Source organism: Ochotona curzoniae, unplaced genomic scaffold (genome assembly GCF_017591425.1).
Source record: "Ochotona curzoniae isolate NIBS_2020 unplaced genomic scaffold, NIBS_Ocur_1.0 scaffold_3208, whole genome shotgun sequence".
Lineage (NCBI taxonomy): Eukaryota > Metazoa > Chordata > Mammalia > Lagomorpha > Ochotonidae > Ochotona > Ochotona curzoniae.
Genome location: NW_024467106.1, coordinates 45,029,581 through 45,046,177, shown reverse-complemented (window position 1 = coordinate 45,046,177; position 16,597 = coordinate 45,029,581). Strand labels below are relative to the sequence as shown.

General features: G+C 41.2%; 1 protein-coding gene across 2 annotated transcripts in view; it reads right to left on the bottom strand.

Moving 5' to 3' along the window:
- BNC2 (basonuclin 2) overlaps nt 1-16,597 on the bottom strand; it is a 423,821-nt gene that overhangs the window by 130,486 nt on the left and 276,738 nt on the right. The window lies entirely within an intron of this gene.

Genomic DNA, 16,597 nt, shown 5'->3' with positions numbered 1-16,597 from the left:
GTGCTAATTTGAAGCAATTTTACAACTTAAAAAAAAAAAATTAAGGAAGCCATATTCTTTCCTTTTGAGAGAAAGCCAAGCAGACCTTAAATCACAAGGTGAATTGTTCCGAAAATTTCATGTCCCTTAGCTTAATTTCCTCACGGATTCCAAATTATATTTGTATCAAATGGTCACTTCTTAGGGAGTTCTGGATCTTAGCATACTATTTTAATTTCCAACTGATTCATACTGAACATACATCTTTAGGGACTGTCTTTATGGAATTATTTTCATGATCACCTTAACAGGTATAAAATGAAGTTATTAGTGACAGGTTTTTATTAGAGCAATTTCTGGGGTCAGATTTCTCAGCTTTGATTACTTATAAACAGATGTAGGCTGTTACAGTTCCTACCTCAAATGTCCAGGCCATAACCTCTGAATTTATGAGGATAGGTGGCTCTTCATTTTGGCTAATATGACCAATAACTTCCAATTATACCACACTTTATAATAAGCACACTATACCCAATATAATGATATGTCATTTCAATGTAGCTAGCCCATGAACTTCTACAGGTTTAATGGGATTTTGCGTATTTAGAATTTCATCATAAAGGGGCCCTTTGGAGTCATTATATCATCAATCGTTTCCCATTACAAGATTCAGCTCTCTTACCACACAAGACCACCAGGGCTCTAGGCAAAGGCTTAACCTACCCGTCAACTGCAAGCCAGATCCTAATAAAAGCCTTCACATCTAGGGAGAACATTAATAAATGGCAGCGATGGCATAATAGAAACTTTTTAGTGAATCAGAGATCATGAAAGCGGGCAATGATTGTGATTAAGAGAAAAATTCCTTATGACTTGAAGTAATATTTAGATCTGCACATTTTATTCACCACTTTTGGGGAAAAGGACTGTGTAATTGGAAGCAAATTAAGTGCAAAATAACTCACGTTCCATTTAAGTCACAACTTTCTAGCTATAACTGTCAAGGTTGAATTAATTAGGATATTTAATACCAAGGAAAGAGGAGGCATAATTCCAGAATTTTTCTAAAGAAAGGAGAAAAGAAATGCTTTGTAGCTGAAAGAGCTGATCCCAAAACACAGTGACAGAAAACATCAGCCCTTACATACCTAAGATTTATTTTTTAAGTTGCACAAATAGTATGTCAGTGACTTAAATTGAAACAAAAAAAGAAAAGAAAAGGAAAGGAAAGGAAAGGAAAGGAAAGGAAAGGAAAGGAAAGGAAAGGAAAGGAAAGGAAAGGAAAGGAAAGGAAAGGAAAGGAAAGGAAAGGAAAGGAAAGGAAAGAAAAGGAAAGAAAAGAAAAGAAAAAGAAACCTCCACTGAGCCTCCAGGATGTTGCTAGACCTTACAAGGCTCATATGAACAGTCTTTGATTTTCTGAACCCTTAGTGCTCAAGAATAAGGGGTAAGATACAAATACTCTCTGTAATTCTAAACTGCAGGGAAGGAAGTTGTGGACTTAGGTAGTTCCTGGAAGCCCCATATCCACCAGGTTTTAATCACCCTCAGTTGACACACAGCTTTCAGGATACATGGATGTCCACATGCAACACCAGTAGCAGAGGGGAGAATCCAAGCTATGCTGGAGACTCTCTGGCTCATATTTCAAACTGATTGGCACTTCTCCCCTGGGCCCTTGTGTATAAGATAGTCCTCAAAAACAGATTGGGAAATCGTTGAGGTCTGACTGAGGCACAGATGAAAGTCAAGTGTCAGCGTGGGGTTGGCAGAGCCTAGCTTTCTTGGCTGGCAGGTTCCAGAGGGCCTCCTCCTCCTTTCCTATGTGGCCTACAGCTGTGGGACACAACTGCACTCATTTGTAGGAACTCCACCCAAAGGTGCAAAAGGAACAAAGTTTAATCTGCACAATTGACAGGAGAGCCAGGATGCGATTTGGAAACTGAATGTGCTTGCTGAAATCAGGTTTCAGAATGATTATTATTACTGCTGCTATTCTAGCCAATCTCCAGCCGCCCAGCCCAGTTCCACGCAGGCTGCATAAACCCTGCTTTATTCAATTTCTACATCAATCAATAGAATGTATGTGCCTGCAAAACACATCCCACGTTAAAAGTAACCAGGAAAATGTGGTAGCAGCCTGTCCCTTGTTTAAACAATTCTGTAAGAGGACAAGCACCCTTTAAAGGCTTAATTTTTTAGGTAAGAGTTTCACTACAAAAACACTGTGCAGAGCCCAGTGCAGTAGCCTAGTGGCTAAAGTCCTTACCTTGCACAAGCCAGCATCCCACACAGGTGCCGGTTCATGTCCTGGCAGTGCCACTTCCCACCCAGCTTCCTGCTTCTGGCCTGGGAGAGCAGGTAATGGACAGCCTCAATCCTTGGGACTCTGCACTTGCATGGAGACCTGGAAGAAGCTTCAGGTTCCTGGCATTGGATCAGCTCAGCTCCAGCTGCTGCAGCCACTTGGGGAGTGAATCAGTGGATGGAAGATTTTCCTCTCTGTCTCTCCTCCTCTCTGTAAATTTTCCTTTCCAGTAAAAACAAATAAAACACTGTACATACAGTGCATATTTGTTATTTGATGGACTATGCCATAAATACTATCAGATACAGTGAGAAAGTATTTCAAAACTTGAGAGAAAAGTGATATAAGAAAGCAAGAAAGAGGGCCCGGTGTGGTGGCCAAGTGGCTAAAGTCCTCGCCTTGAACGCACTGGGATCCCATATGGACGCCGGTTCTAATCCCGGCAGCTAGCTCCACTTCCCATCCAGCTCCCTGCTTGTGGCCTGGGAAAGCAGGTAATGGACAGCCTAAATCCTTGGGACCCTGCACCCATGTGGGAGACCTGGAGAAAGTTCCTGGATCCTGGCTTCAGATCGGCATAGCATTGGCCATTGCACTCATTTGGGGAGTGAATCACCAAACAGAAGATCTTCCTCTCTGTCTCTCCTCCTCTCTGTATGTCTGACTTTGTAGAAAATAAGTAAATCTTTAAAAAATATACAAACACACACACATATATACACACATATGAGAAAACAAAAAAGAAATGGTTATACATTTTTTGGAATAAACATTACTCACTTGGCAAGTAATTCAGACTGAAACCTGATTCTAAATCTATAATCAATCTTCCCCTCCCTCCATACTTAAGCTGCTTAACAAACACACTTCTGACACCAATGTGTGCTTTTTTTCAGGATTGTTGGGTTTGTTTAATGCTTATATCAAGTATCAAACTGCTCTGGATTGGCAACTGGTAAGATAAAAGACTCTACACAAAAATTTGCTCGTCACAACAGGTTAAGAGGGCAAGGTTTGGACTCTGGAACAGTCTAAACTAACCTGATTTTAAATGCTTGGCCAGGAAATGGTAAACACTGGAACCATACCCTGCTTTTCCAGTATAATGTGGTCCACATCTGCCTTAACAGACAGGCAAATGTAAAAGTCGCTGGCCTAGTCTTTTACCTGGCTGTTAACATGCACCAGTTATCAGCAGGGCCAACAACTTCAGGGCTTAAGCCACTGGCACAAGGAATTTTCATTTGCCATCACACTTGTTCAATGAAGCCTAAGTGTTTTTATTCTTATTTCCGTTTTACTGACTTGTAGATACAGGGCTTTCTCCCTTTCTTTCCCTTTCCTCTCTCCCCCTTAATTAGCCCTAAATTTTCAAAATGAAGCCTTCTGCAATAACGTGAAAAAAAGAAGAGATATTGGCTTAAGCTTTGAATTCTGGCTAATCATTTGATCAACGTAACCAGATAAAGTTGTACTAATCAATACCAATAGGCAAAATTAAAAAAAAAAGTACAAACCATAAAGTGCAGCATTGCTTCCTTTAGATATGTTACTGTATTTAAAAACCAGTAATAGAAAACACTTGCCAAATTCATTTAGTCTCTGACGGAGGCACACATATGTGATCTTCTAATTTACAGCTTGCATGTACAGATGTTCACACTTAGTAAAAGGGCTTCTTAATAGCTTTTTTTAATTAAAAGTGTGTTGATAATAGGTGTTTCAAACATATCCAAACAACACAGCTAAACTGACAAATGCCTGTCTTCATGCCTCACCATGTCTCACATTGTGGCAAGATTTTATAAGAGAGAGAGATATGTGATTCAGTCCCAGGCCTATATGGTAAATGTCACCCCTAAAACCTCCAAATGCAATCTTTCATTAATTTTTCTCTCTATGATCTGTTTCCAAGTAGAAAATGTTAGATCGCTACTGGGTTTATGTAGCCAAAAGCAGAACCACACAGTCATTGCGGGCTGCCTTTTTTTTTTTCTCCCTTTGCAAAACTTTGAACCCCATCCAGCTTTGACACACTGCCTCTTCTGTTAATAACTATCAAGTTTCCCCTTGTCTCCTGTCTACTTTTCTTTGAGGCAATTGCGCACTCAGCACCGCAAGATAATAACACACATCTATAAGATAAAAGCAATGGCATTAATGTAATTGTCTGCCTCTCTTTCTTTAGCCTGGCCTTTTTTTTTTTTTCCTTCAGTTTTGACTGCCTGCGTGACACCTGTTTTTGTCTCCTCTGATCCTACGACAGGTTTTCCGCTGACAAGGTTTTTGCCTGACAGAGATTCTGTAGACAAGAACATAATAAAATATGAAGAACTGCTTGTCAGAGTTTTCTGCCAATGCTCACATGAAATAAAGGGGAAAAAAAAATGACTTTTCTTTAAGGAGTCCTGTGATGGTCGCTTTTGGCATGTCAGGGAAAAGACCTCCCCAGCAGAGCTCTCCAAGCAAAACAGGCATTTTCTTTTATGTTAGAGGTTGATTTGTTTTTTAATTTTTACTGATACTGGAAATCATGATCGGCCAAGGAGCACGGGGAGTTTCTTGTCCTCAGGTTTTTGCAGGCAAAGGAGCATGGAAGAACTACCAAACCAGATGGAAAAGGTATTTCACTCACAACCGTATCTTCCAAATAAAATAACAACAATTGCCACCATCTGTTAATGATCAAACAAATTTAACTTCTTCAAAATTTGCTTCCTGGTGAGTTATGCTGTAAAACCTCCCACCTTCCTTTCACTGACTCTGTCGTCCACAGATACAAAGCGGCAAACAGCAAAGATGAACAGGGAAGGAGGACTGGACAACAGAAATGCAGAAACAGGACTACACACACGGGGTGTTCGCAGACTGCGCTTACACCTTAAAATGAGTAGAGACTTCCAGAAACACACACACACACACACACACACACACAATTAGGAATCAGAGACTTTTAGATAAACCTAAGCGTTTTTGCAGACCACAGTTCCCTGCGCAGTATCGGGATGCTGCATGAAGCAGCAGCTCACAAAGATGTGGACCTCCCAAGTGTCTGCAGAGTGGGAAGACGAGTGTCACCCTTCTGGATTCAGCAAAGTTGCTGATGTTACACAGAAAGAAGTCCTTAACTGCTGCAGGGGTGGGATGGGGAAAGAGGGCAAGGTGGGGAACTCTTCCTTGAGGAAGTGAGCCCAGGAAAGACTGGACAGCTCGGCAGTGCAGCCAGTATGCAAAGTAGGAAACCTGGGTAGCAATTCACTGTGATGAACAAAGGGCCTGGTTTGGGATCTCAGGATATTCACTTCAGTTCTAACTAAACCTACCACTACACATTTTAAAGATAAGCTTTAGTTCCCCAAATATACTGTCTGACAAAGTCTATAATAATCAAGTCTAAGAAAACAGTCTCATCTTGAAATAGTTAAAAAAAAAAAGCAGTGCTACTACTAACTTCTAAAATACTGTGGTAAGCACAACACAGTCCACCAAAAATGACATCAATGTGTAGACAATATGGGAACGTGTCTTGGCATGGGTGTTTGGCTTGGTGGCTAAGATACTGCTTGGGACTGATGTAGCCCTAACCAAAGTGTCCAGGTTCCAGTCTAGGCTCTGCTCCTGATTTCAGCTTGCCAATTATGTGTACCCTGGGAGGCAGCAGGTGATGGCTCAAATACTCGGGTCCCTGCTACCAACATGAGAGATCTGTATTGAGCTCCCAGTCCTAGCTCTGGTCCCGGGCCAGCCTTTGCTCTTACCAGACATGAAGTAGGGCATATCCTATTACCCTACTACATCTGCAGTGGGAGAAGTTTCTTTCTCAAAATAATTTTTGAAACATGTTCAAAGAATCTATCAATGATAATTTCACATTTGTTTTTAAAGTTATAACAACTCCAAGGGCAATGCATATTTTTTCCCTCAGCATATCTCAGTCTGAACAAGCTACATTTCAAATTACACAATAGTGGCTTCTATATTACACAGCCAGGCCTAAAATTTCACTTCCATTCAATGGCCAATTACATCTAAAGCTGAAAATTACAATCCTTTGCATTGAGTGGAATGCTGCCTACATTTAAGGAGAAAATTATTTATTTGTTTGAAAAGCAGAGTTAGAGAAAGAGATCATTCTTCCACCTGCTAATTCACTTCTCAAATAGCCTCAATGGCCACAACTGGGCCAGTTTAAAGCCAGGAGCCAGGACCTCCCTCTGGATCTCCCCTCTGGGGACAGGGCCCTGAGCACTTCGGCCTGTCTCTGCTGCTTTCCCAGGTGTATTAGCAGGGAGCTTGATGCGAAATGGAGCAGCTGGGACTCAAATCGGAAACTGGAACCATAGAACTGGTTCATTTTTCCACATTTGCAGCATTATTTGACCTTACACTCAACTAGGACTTAAAAGTAGGACTTTTTCTGGGAACACAGAATAGCTCAGAAGAGAAAGGCCCTGACTACTGGCTCATACCTATTACAAGGCTACCCAGTTGTAGACATACCTCTTTTAAAGTTTTTCTATGCAATGCCTTTACTCATCCACTAACAGTAGATTAATTTAAGAAGCTTTAGAAGAATTAGAAATATCTATTAAGGCAAATGCAAAACTTGATGATGATTAAAAAACATAGAGACAGTATTACAGGGCTTTTAGAAAATAAGTCAAATTCTCTCTGTCCTATTGCACAAAGTCACAATTTGTAACACAACAGAAATGAAGATAGTTTCAAACATCAGGTTCTTATGACCCAGTCCAATTTCTCAGTGGATCTCAACAGTGTATCCTGAGTAAAATGAGAGGAGTTAAATGTGCTTCATTTATAATTCCTTCAATTTGTGTTCTATTTAACCTGGTGAACTCCTGTTAATTAAGGGGTTCCTATAAACAATTAAGCTTCCTGTAGGATCGTTAGTGAGATATAAAAATTTATGATGTAATAAAATACAATAAAATGATAAAGTGGTGAGCCCATCAAAGCTCTTCACAGGCAGAAAGATAGGTGGGAAATACGTAAATGTGGCCTTTACCCCTCCTTAAAATCCATCAGGTGCTGGGTTTTTGATCAACAGGAAAATATTCTTACCATCAATCTGAAGTGGTCTGTTCTTCTCAGTTATGACACCCAGTCCCTTACATCTGTTCAAATAAGGGCTCACATGATATTTGGGAGGGGGTACATGAAAGAAATGTGCCAATACTGGAACTGCTGGGGAGAGTTAAATGAGAGAACAGGGGGTGCCACAGCCAGAAGGGCTGGTGACAGAGGAACTCTGCTGCTGGGCAAGGAGGAAATCCTTCCCTGGAAGCAGAAGTTCTTATCATCACTTTTACATCCATACCTGATTGAGGCTCTAGATATTATCATTATCATTTATTATTATTTCATTAACTTAATAACATCAGCAACTAAAACTGTTGTGTTAAAACACTGGACTAACTCCACTCCTTCATTTAATCCTCCCTTAAACCACTCTGTGATATATAGGGGCATTCCTATTATCATCTGAATTTTCAGATAAGAGAACCAGAGCTTGGAGAGGGCATTAGTCTGGCCACACCCTAACTTTCAACCACTAACCTGTGCTAAAACATGTCTGTGATGTCCTCAAGGTTGAGGTTTTGCTTCTGTGTCAGTGCAGTAATAACAACTAACACTTTGTGAGTGTTTACTATGTGCAAGGCATCTGAATTATCTCATTTAATCTTAGAACTCTGTGAGCTAGGAGCTATCATTACTCACATTTCCCAGGGGAGAAAACAAAGAGATTACGTAACTTGGCCAAGGTTTTCCTGATAAAAGGTGGGAGAAATAGCACCTGAGCCTCCACAGGCTCACTCTGGAGCCACACTCCTCAAGTTGTTTACTACAGTGCCTCCTGTGTACTTATCTGAAGCTTTCTCATAGCCTAGGGACAGACCCTGTGTGTGTCAACCTCAAGAATCTTCTTGCAGGAGGACCCGCTGTGAGGACACTTCACAGACAAGGCCTTGCCAGGCTCCCTGGTGTATCCAACAGAGCTGGACAATGAATCTTGAGAGCTAACAGGCAGAGAGCCCAGGACTTGGAAGAGGAGGCACTGTTTATGCCATATTGAAAGGAAACTGACAGAGTTCAAAGCCTCCTCCCAAAGGTGGGCAGGCTGAGAAACACATCACAATAAGCAGTTCATGGCCACAATCAGAAAATAGTTAAAAGTCATTAATCAAGCACCAAATCCTTGCATTTGAGAGGATATCCTCCCCTGAGAGCTCACCAATTGCAATCTGGGAGTAGAAGAAGAGGGAGGGCATCATGCCCTCAGGTCAAACAAAAACGGCTCCTGTGCCAGGCAGGAAATGGTGTTGTTTTTGTCTCGAAAATGAAACTTAAGTGGAGAAATGTTCAAGGATGTCGTGCATGGACAGATCAGGTCCCAGCCACTTCAGGAGAGCTGGGAGGCAGCTAGAGCCTGGGAATTTCGGCCCTTGGCACAGGTAGGGTACAGTATTATAATCTAGAACAACAACTTGGGCTAAAAAAAGAGAGAGAGAGGAAGAGAGAGAAAACAGATTCATGTAAAGAGACTGTATTAAGTCCCACTTCATCCACACCTTAGGACTGAGGCCTTTCTTTCTGTGTTTGCCACCAAAGCTCTGGATGCATCTTCTCAAAGGATCAACCTTGTGTCTTGCCTCCCTGAGCTGAGAAGGCCTCAGCCCACTACTGGACTGCACCATTCACCAAACCCTAAATACTTATTCAGAAAACTTTCCTGCTAAAGCTAAATTCATTCTTGTGGGGACAATCTCCATGTTCAGAGACCCCGACAGCATTGCTACAGATTATGTCCTTCTGTCTAGACAGGCTGAGGACTTTTGTTTTCCACCCTCCTCTCTGTCTTGAGAAGTTTACCAACGATCACACACACACTGTTGGGAGTGACTCAGGATATGCACAGCACCATCACTTCATCGTGTTAACACATAGAACCTGCTAGTTTGGCTGGGGGTATGTAGAAAGGGAGAAGGGAAGAGGAGTGAAGCTTATTATTATTATTATTACACTAAAAGTAGCTTTTACACTAAAAGTCTTGGAGAATATTTCAGCCACCAGTTGAGGACAAACTCTTCAGAGATTCAGACAATCCATCAGCAGAACATACATGGGACAAAGAAGTAAACTTTTACAAGATAATATGAAAAATAACTAATGTTGACCTGTCAAGCCTGAGTTCTTAAAATGTGGCGTGTCTCCAACAAATCTGAGGAGTTTGTAAACAGAATGCTGAAAGCTTCTGATTCTAAATGTGAGACTGATAATAATCAAAGGCTTTCTGTTTATATGACACTCAGAACCAATGGTCCTGATTTAGGGCTTAATTATGCATATTAACCAGGATTGTATTTGTATATAGACTTGCCACATTTACCAAATAAAAGAAATTCAGTTTAATTGACATGACAAATACTTACAATAAGCATCACTGAGTATTTGAAATTCATCATTATTAACTTATTCTATATTTTTATTTGAGGGAGGGTCTCCAAAAACACACTGGGTCTAATAAGACTCATCAAGTAAAAGCTGAGAATTCAAATTAAATGATGCTGAAAAAAGGGGTGGGAGGGAATTACCTCCAATATCTTATAAAAAAAGAAAGGTTTGAAATTAATGGATTATATGAATATTAAGTCTTACAGTACATTAAACCATAAAGCTGGTTGTTATATGACACTATATTAATTTTATGCTTCTCATCATTTCCAGTGGCAAAGAGCAGAAAGAAGCCAGGTACTATCCTTCCTATATGATATATGTTCAATAAATATCTATTGATCGACCATCCAGATGATGCCAGCCAAGCCAGCCCATTTTACACGGAAATTTCTGAAGAATTTGTATAAAATATGTGCAGTAAAGCAGCTGGCTTGATCAGCAAACAATTAAAGTATTAATATAGGACTATCTTTTCCATGAATGAACTGCAAGTAGGAAAAGGAATTCATAATTATGGAAAATAACAAAGAAAAGGCCTCAAGAATCCTTGTGCTTCATACATGCTTGCACAGAAACGAGCCAAATGAAGTAACATCAGTGTTACATTCAGAGAGCTTGAAAGTGAATGAAAATCCTATATATTCACAGGGTTTGTTGGAACAGCAAATCCGTTTCATTTCAAGTCAAAGTACACATTAGGAAATTCATTGTCATCAAAAAAGCTCCTGAGGGTTCATTAAGTCATATAGCTTTTGTTTATTAATTTTCAAATTCCTACCTGAGATGCCTAGCAACAGTGGAATACCGCTTATGATTAACAAAAATGTGTACTTCCAGCACATGGTGTTTCACTTCGTAGAAAGAGATGGTGATTTAGCAAAGGAAAATAAATTCCAGAGGTGAGCATCTGAAATGGTGGTTGGGACACTTGCCTACAATATCCGAATGCTTGGGTTCGGATCTAGTCTCTGGAAAGCAGTTGGTGACAGACTCAAGAAGTTGGGCTCCTGCAGCTCCTATGGGAGACCCAGGTTGAGTTCCTGGTTTCTGGCTTCAACTTGGCCCAGCCAAGTCCCCTCCATTAAAGACATGTGGAGAATGAACTAGCACATAAGAAATCAATCTCTGTCTCGCCTTCAAAAAATTCAACTGTAAATAAATTACCTCTCTAATATTTACCCATCAGTATACAAATATACAAATGAATACTCCAATGGGATTCATCACCATGGGTCTAGGGAGAAAGTTACCTAATTTTCTTCGATTACCACTATAAATATTTTCTTAAAAAACTAGAAATCTTTTTATTTATATTTATTCATCTTCTTTTATTAAAAAGGGGGGGGGGGAAGATGTATTTGGAGCTGCTGTAACTGCGAGCACCTTTTGTCATCCCAACTCCTCAATTTATGATCCGGTTTGCTGCTAAATATGCTTGGGAAAGCAGCAGAAGATGGCCAGAGTGCTCAAACCCCTGGCACCCATGTAGGAGACCAATACTAGCATGGAGTTCCAGGGGGCAGGTTGCAGCCATTGAAGACATTTGGGGAGTGAACCAGTGGCTCACTATGCTTTCCAAGTAAATTGAAAAAATAAATAAATAAACAAACAAACGAATGAATGAATGAATGAAGTTTGCAGCTGGCAATGGAATACCTGGTAAAGCTGCTGCCTGCAATCCTGGCAACCTATATGGAATCCCAGGTATTCCACTTCCAATGCAGCTTCCTGCTAATGACCTGGAGAAGCAGCAGCAGATGGCCAAGATGTGTGGCCCCCTGCCACCACCTGGAAGACCCAGACGAACCTCTGGACTTATGTCTGGCTCAGCCCTAGCTGTGGGGGCCAGCTGGGGAGTGAATCAGCAAATGGAAGATCTCTTTCTCCCTCTTTCTCTCTTTGTCTTTCAAATGAACAAATTTCTTTTTTTAATGAATCTCTAACAATTTTTTAAAAATTATATTTGACAGGCAGCGTGACAGAGAGAAGCAGAAAGAAACATAGAAATCAGCTGTCTGTTGTTCACTCCCCAAATTCCCACAAGAGCTACAGTCAGGTCAGGCTGAATCCAGGAGCCAGGAACTCCACTGGAGTCTCCAACATGTGTGATAGGAACCTACACCAGGTCATCATGTGCTGCCTCCAACGCGTGTTGTGAGGAAGCCAGATTGGAAGCACAGTTTCACTGGTAAGTCCAAAAGGGATATGAGTGTCCCAAGGGTGCCACAACTCTCATCATTTACTGTCAAGTTGATGGTTTATAAATACTTTATCTAAACAACAGACATTAATTTTCAAAACTAAAAAATCAAATTGGTTTAGCAGGGTAATTCTCAACTTGGACATCATGGCTCATGTTTTTCACAAAGGCAATAACTGGCTCCTACTGGCAAAACTTCCTGTTATCTACAGAGATTCTCCAAGGCATTAGTACCAGTAGGGAGCCTTCCTCCTCCACACCCACCATTGGGATGCATTAGTAATGGCAGCTAATCTCAAACACTAAGTGAAACCTTTGGCTGAAGCCCCAATTCTATGAGTGGTAGAATTATTACTCTAGACTGGAAAAAAGGGGTCAAAACAAACAAAGTGAATTTCTCTATGAAAAAAGCACTGATTTCATCAGAAAAGCTGCACATTACTTGATGTGTTATTTTGGAAATTTTGAACTAAAAAGAGCTGAATAGGTAGCAAGTATACCCTTCCTCTCCCTCTCCCAAGATTCAGATCACTTTAGGTTAAATGAAATGACATCACAGAGGACAGAATGTCAACTCAGGGAAAAAAATACAGTGGCTAGTTAATTACCAGGCAGTATGCTGGAATCCCATTTCCAAGGAATGTGAACAGAAACAAGAAAAAATTAGAAAATCTGAGCTATTCCTAGGCTATCAACTAAGTTATTATAATTTAGGTAATGGAATTCCTATACCCCCAGAAAGTTTGCTTAAAGTAAACCTAAATTAAATAAGCTTAGTCTTCCATTATCAAAGTAAAAAACATAAAATTCACTCCAAGATGGAAAAGGTAGGAAAGCCATTATTAATTCAGTGGGAAATACTTGCTGACATTCAAGGACCTGTTTTGAGTTGTTTCTTCCCTTCATTCAATAATGCTGAAGACTTCAAGTTAGAAATTTGCTAATAGTAGCACATCCCTATTTTAAAGCCCAGGTGTTACACAAGAAGGAATTAATAACTACAATTTTTTAAAACAAAACTTTCTCACGACTTTTGCAAAGCAGCCAAAGCCAATGATTCCAGCAGGCTTCATCAGAACCCATAAAGCCATGAAATGAGTGTGAGCTTGTATACATCTACAGGCATACCGTGTGTATGTGTGAAGAATATATAGTATATTTTGACACATGAAACCCAAGATCTTAGGACTAAATGAAAGATGCTGTTAAAGGAAGTAGAAGAAGGCATTCATTAAAAGACCGACAAGTTTCTAACCTCTTAAAAAACACTTGATTTTGGCATTCAGCAGATATTAAAATGTATGTTAGTGGCACAGTAACAGGTAGAGTGTGTTCAGCACTACCATGAAACAACTCTATGAAAGGCATCTTATTACTGTTTCACTTACTTTCAGAGAGAAACCCACATTAGAAAACCCAAGTCCTTTCCTCTGTACCCCACACATAGGACCCTGTACTGTGAAGGTAGCCAGAAAGACGGCTGTGTCTTAACTCTGAGAAGAAATAATTGGAGACATGATTTCAGGGCTTTTGTGCAGGGGGAGGAAATGATGCAATTAGGTGAAATGCTAGGGGCAAAAAGAATGAGTGCTCTCATCCCACTGCCAACTCCAAGGCTAGGAAATCAACCCCTCACTGTCATTTTTGCCCTAATGAATGGAGGAAGAGAAGGTTTTGCATACCTGCCCAAACGCATTCTGTGTTACACAGATACATCCCTGTTGTGGGGGAGAAACTAGGTCAAGGTAAAAACTCCAAGGGAAGAATCAGAACTCATTTTTCCCAGATCTAAGTAACCACAAAATTAATATCCCAGAAATCAAATTTTAACTGGCACAACAGGAATATCACAAATATCATATGTAAGTGGGTGATGAATAACACAGAAAAAGTCTTCAAAACAATTACTAGCCAGGAATAATTTATGCTGTTGAAGAAGGAAGAAATACTGCATTTTCCCCATTATGCAATCATGCAATATGCACATGGAAGTTGGAGAGATAAACTTGAGTGACACAATCAACTTTCATACTCACAAGACTACACAGGATTTGGAAAAAATGAAAGAATGTATAAACAAATAGCCACACTATTTTCCATTTATTGTCACGTTTATTTCACACACACACATACACACACACACACACACACACGAGATTCACGTACTGTTATGGGAAAGGCAGATCATATTTATGGAGATAAGGAGAAACAGAACGATTTACTATCTACTGGTTTACTCCCCAAATCGCCTCAGCAGCAGGAATTGAACCAATCCAAAGCCTGGAGCCCTTTCCAAGTCATCCACATGGGTACAGGGTTCCAAGGTTTTGGGCCATCTTCCACTGTTTTCCCAGCCAGCAGGAAGCTGGATTGGAAGTGGAGCAGCTGGGATATGAACCAGCACCAATTTAGGGTCCCAGGACTTGCAAGGTGAGGATTTAGCCACAGAGCCATTGCACTGGGTCTGTATTAGAACATATATCTCACTTTCAGTGTTTACAGTAAGACTTTAATGTAGGGGTGGGTGTTTAACGAAGTAGTTATTGGTTAAGATGGAGCTTGGGATGCCTGTATCAACCTATCAGAGTGCCTTGTCCACATCCTAGCTCTGCTTCCTAGGCTACATTCCTAAAAATGAACATGGGAGACCATAGTGGTGGCTCAAGTATGTGGGTCCTTGCCACTCACGTGGGAGATGTGAATTAAGTTCCAAGATCCTATCTTGCTTTTATGATTTTTTTATTTAAAAGCCAGAGTTACACAAAATGAAGGGAAAATGCACAAAACACTTCCATCTGCCTGCTTACTCCCCAGATGGCTTCAGGAGTCAGGGCTGAGCCACATGCTCATTTGGTTTCCCCATGTGGGCGATAGGGGCCCAAGTACCGGGGCCAGCTTCTGCTGCATCCTTAATCACTATCAGGGAGCTGGAGCAGAAGTAACCAGGACTTGAACCAGCATCCCTATGGGATGTCTGTCTTACAGGACAGGGATTTAACTACTGTGCCACAATGCAGGCTCTCCAAGGGTCTTAGCTTTCACCTGGTCCAGCCCCAGCTGTAGGGTAACTGGGATTAAACCAGTATGCAGAAGATATTTTTTATGCCTTTCTTTGTGGCCCACATAGAAAAATATCAAAATTATATTTAAAAGACCCAAAGGTAGACATCATTAGTCCTATTTTATAGGTAAGAAAAACTGAGGCTCAAGCTGAGCAACATGGCACTGAAATGACAGAGAACCAGGATGTGACCTGAGAACTGTCAGACCCCAGACTGCTTCCAAGCACTACATGACTCCTGATGGTTTGGGTTGCAAAGTTCTGTAACCATCACAAGTGTAAAGCCCAGTGTCTCAGAGTGTGGCTGTGTTTAAAGACAGGGCCTTTAGAGGACCCTTATTCAAAGTGATGTCCTTTTAAAGTGGGTAAATTGACACTGTACAAGATGATCCTAACGCTGTGCACTCAGAGCAAAGAACACGAAGGCGGCAGTCTGCAAACACAATGACACCAACGCCGGCTGATGCCCTGCTCTGCAAAGGCCAGGTGTGAGAAGTGTGAGAAGTGTGTTGCTGAAGCTCCTTTTACCCCCTGACTTCGGGATTTTATTTTTGAAAGCCCTATAAAACACAGCCACAGAGAAGAAACAGACATCATCGCACATTGTGACATACAGACTACAAAGGTGGCCGCCGTTCTGTTAGTCAAGGCCGATCACACAGCAGTTACAGATTCTGACCTTGTGAATGATGACAAGAAAGTGTTCCATGTCTGAGGGAGCAACAGAATTACAGGGAGGTAGGCATGTCACCCCAGCTCACTCGCTCTCTTTTTGTCTCTCACAGAAACACCACTGAACTGTCCCCCAAACTCCCACACATGCATTAACAAGTGAAGGGCATGATAAATTCAGACTACTTCAAGGAACAGTCTGGTGTTGTTACCTCAGATCTTACTAGAACAACATGACATTTCTGAAACAATAATAATAATAATTATTATACAACCCGCTGGATGTTTAGCGCTGGTTGGAACGAAGAATATGTGCACTTAAGAGCCAATACCCAACGCTGTCAGAAAATCTCAAGCCAGGATTTCTTGTATAAACATCACCTATCTTTTTTAAAGTGTACAGTCTGGGAGGTGAAGAAACTGCTGACTTCCAAGTCTCCTTTTCTGCCTAAGCACAATAAACAGAAACCATACATGAGCATACGTTGCATTCTCGGTCCAGGCACGCTGACAGAAGGGCTCTGCGCACCTGGCTGGAAGCGCCTCCCACGTCCCCCACCTTCCATCCTGACTCCAGACAGCCCCCACCCAGAGCTCACTCCCCACCAGCAGAGGCCACCCCTGATCCCAGCACATGCTGAAAGCGGGGTATTTACGGATTGTGTTTTCAGATATCAGCCAAATAATGATCTTGTTCACTCACTCACCCACCTTCCACCACACCCAGTTTGACATCTGGAAGGATAAACTGTGCCCTGAACGTGTATGACAAGGAGGATCAGTCATTGAGGAGTTCTCAATCAATGGGCATTGGCTAGCTTCCCTCAGAGGTGCAGGACCTGAAAGGCCATCTGTGGTATGTTTGAGTTTCCATCAGGCCTGGCGCTTGCTGGCTGCCGCT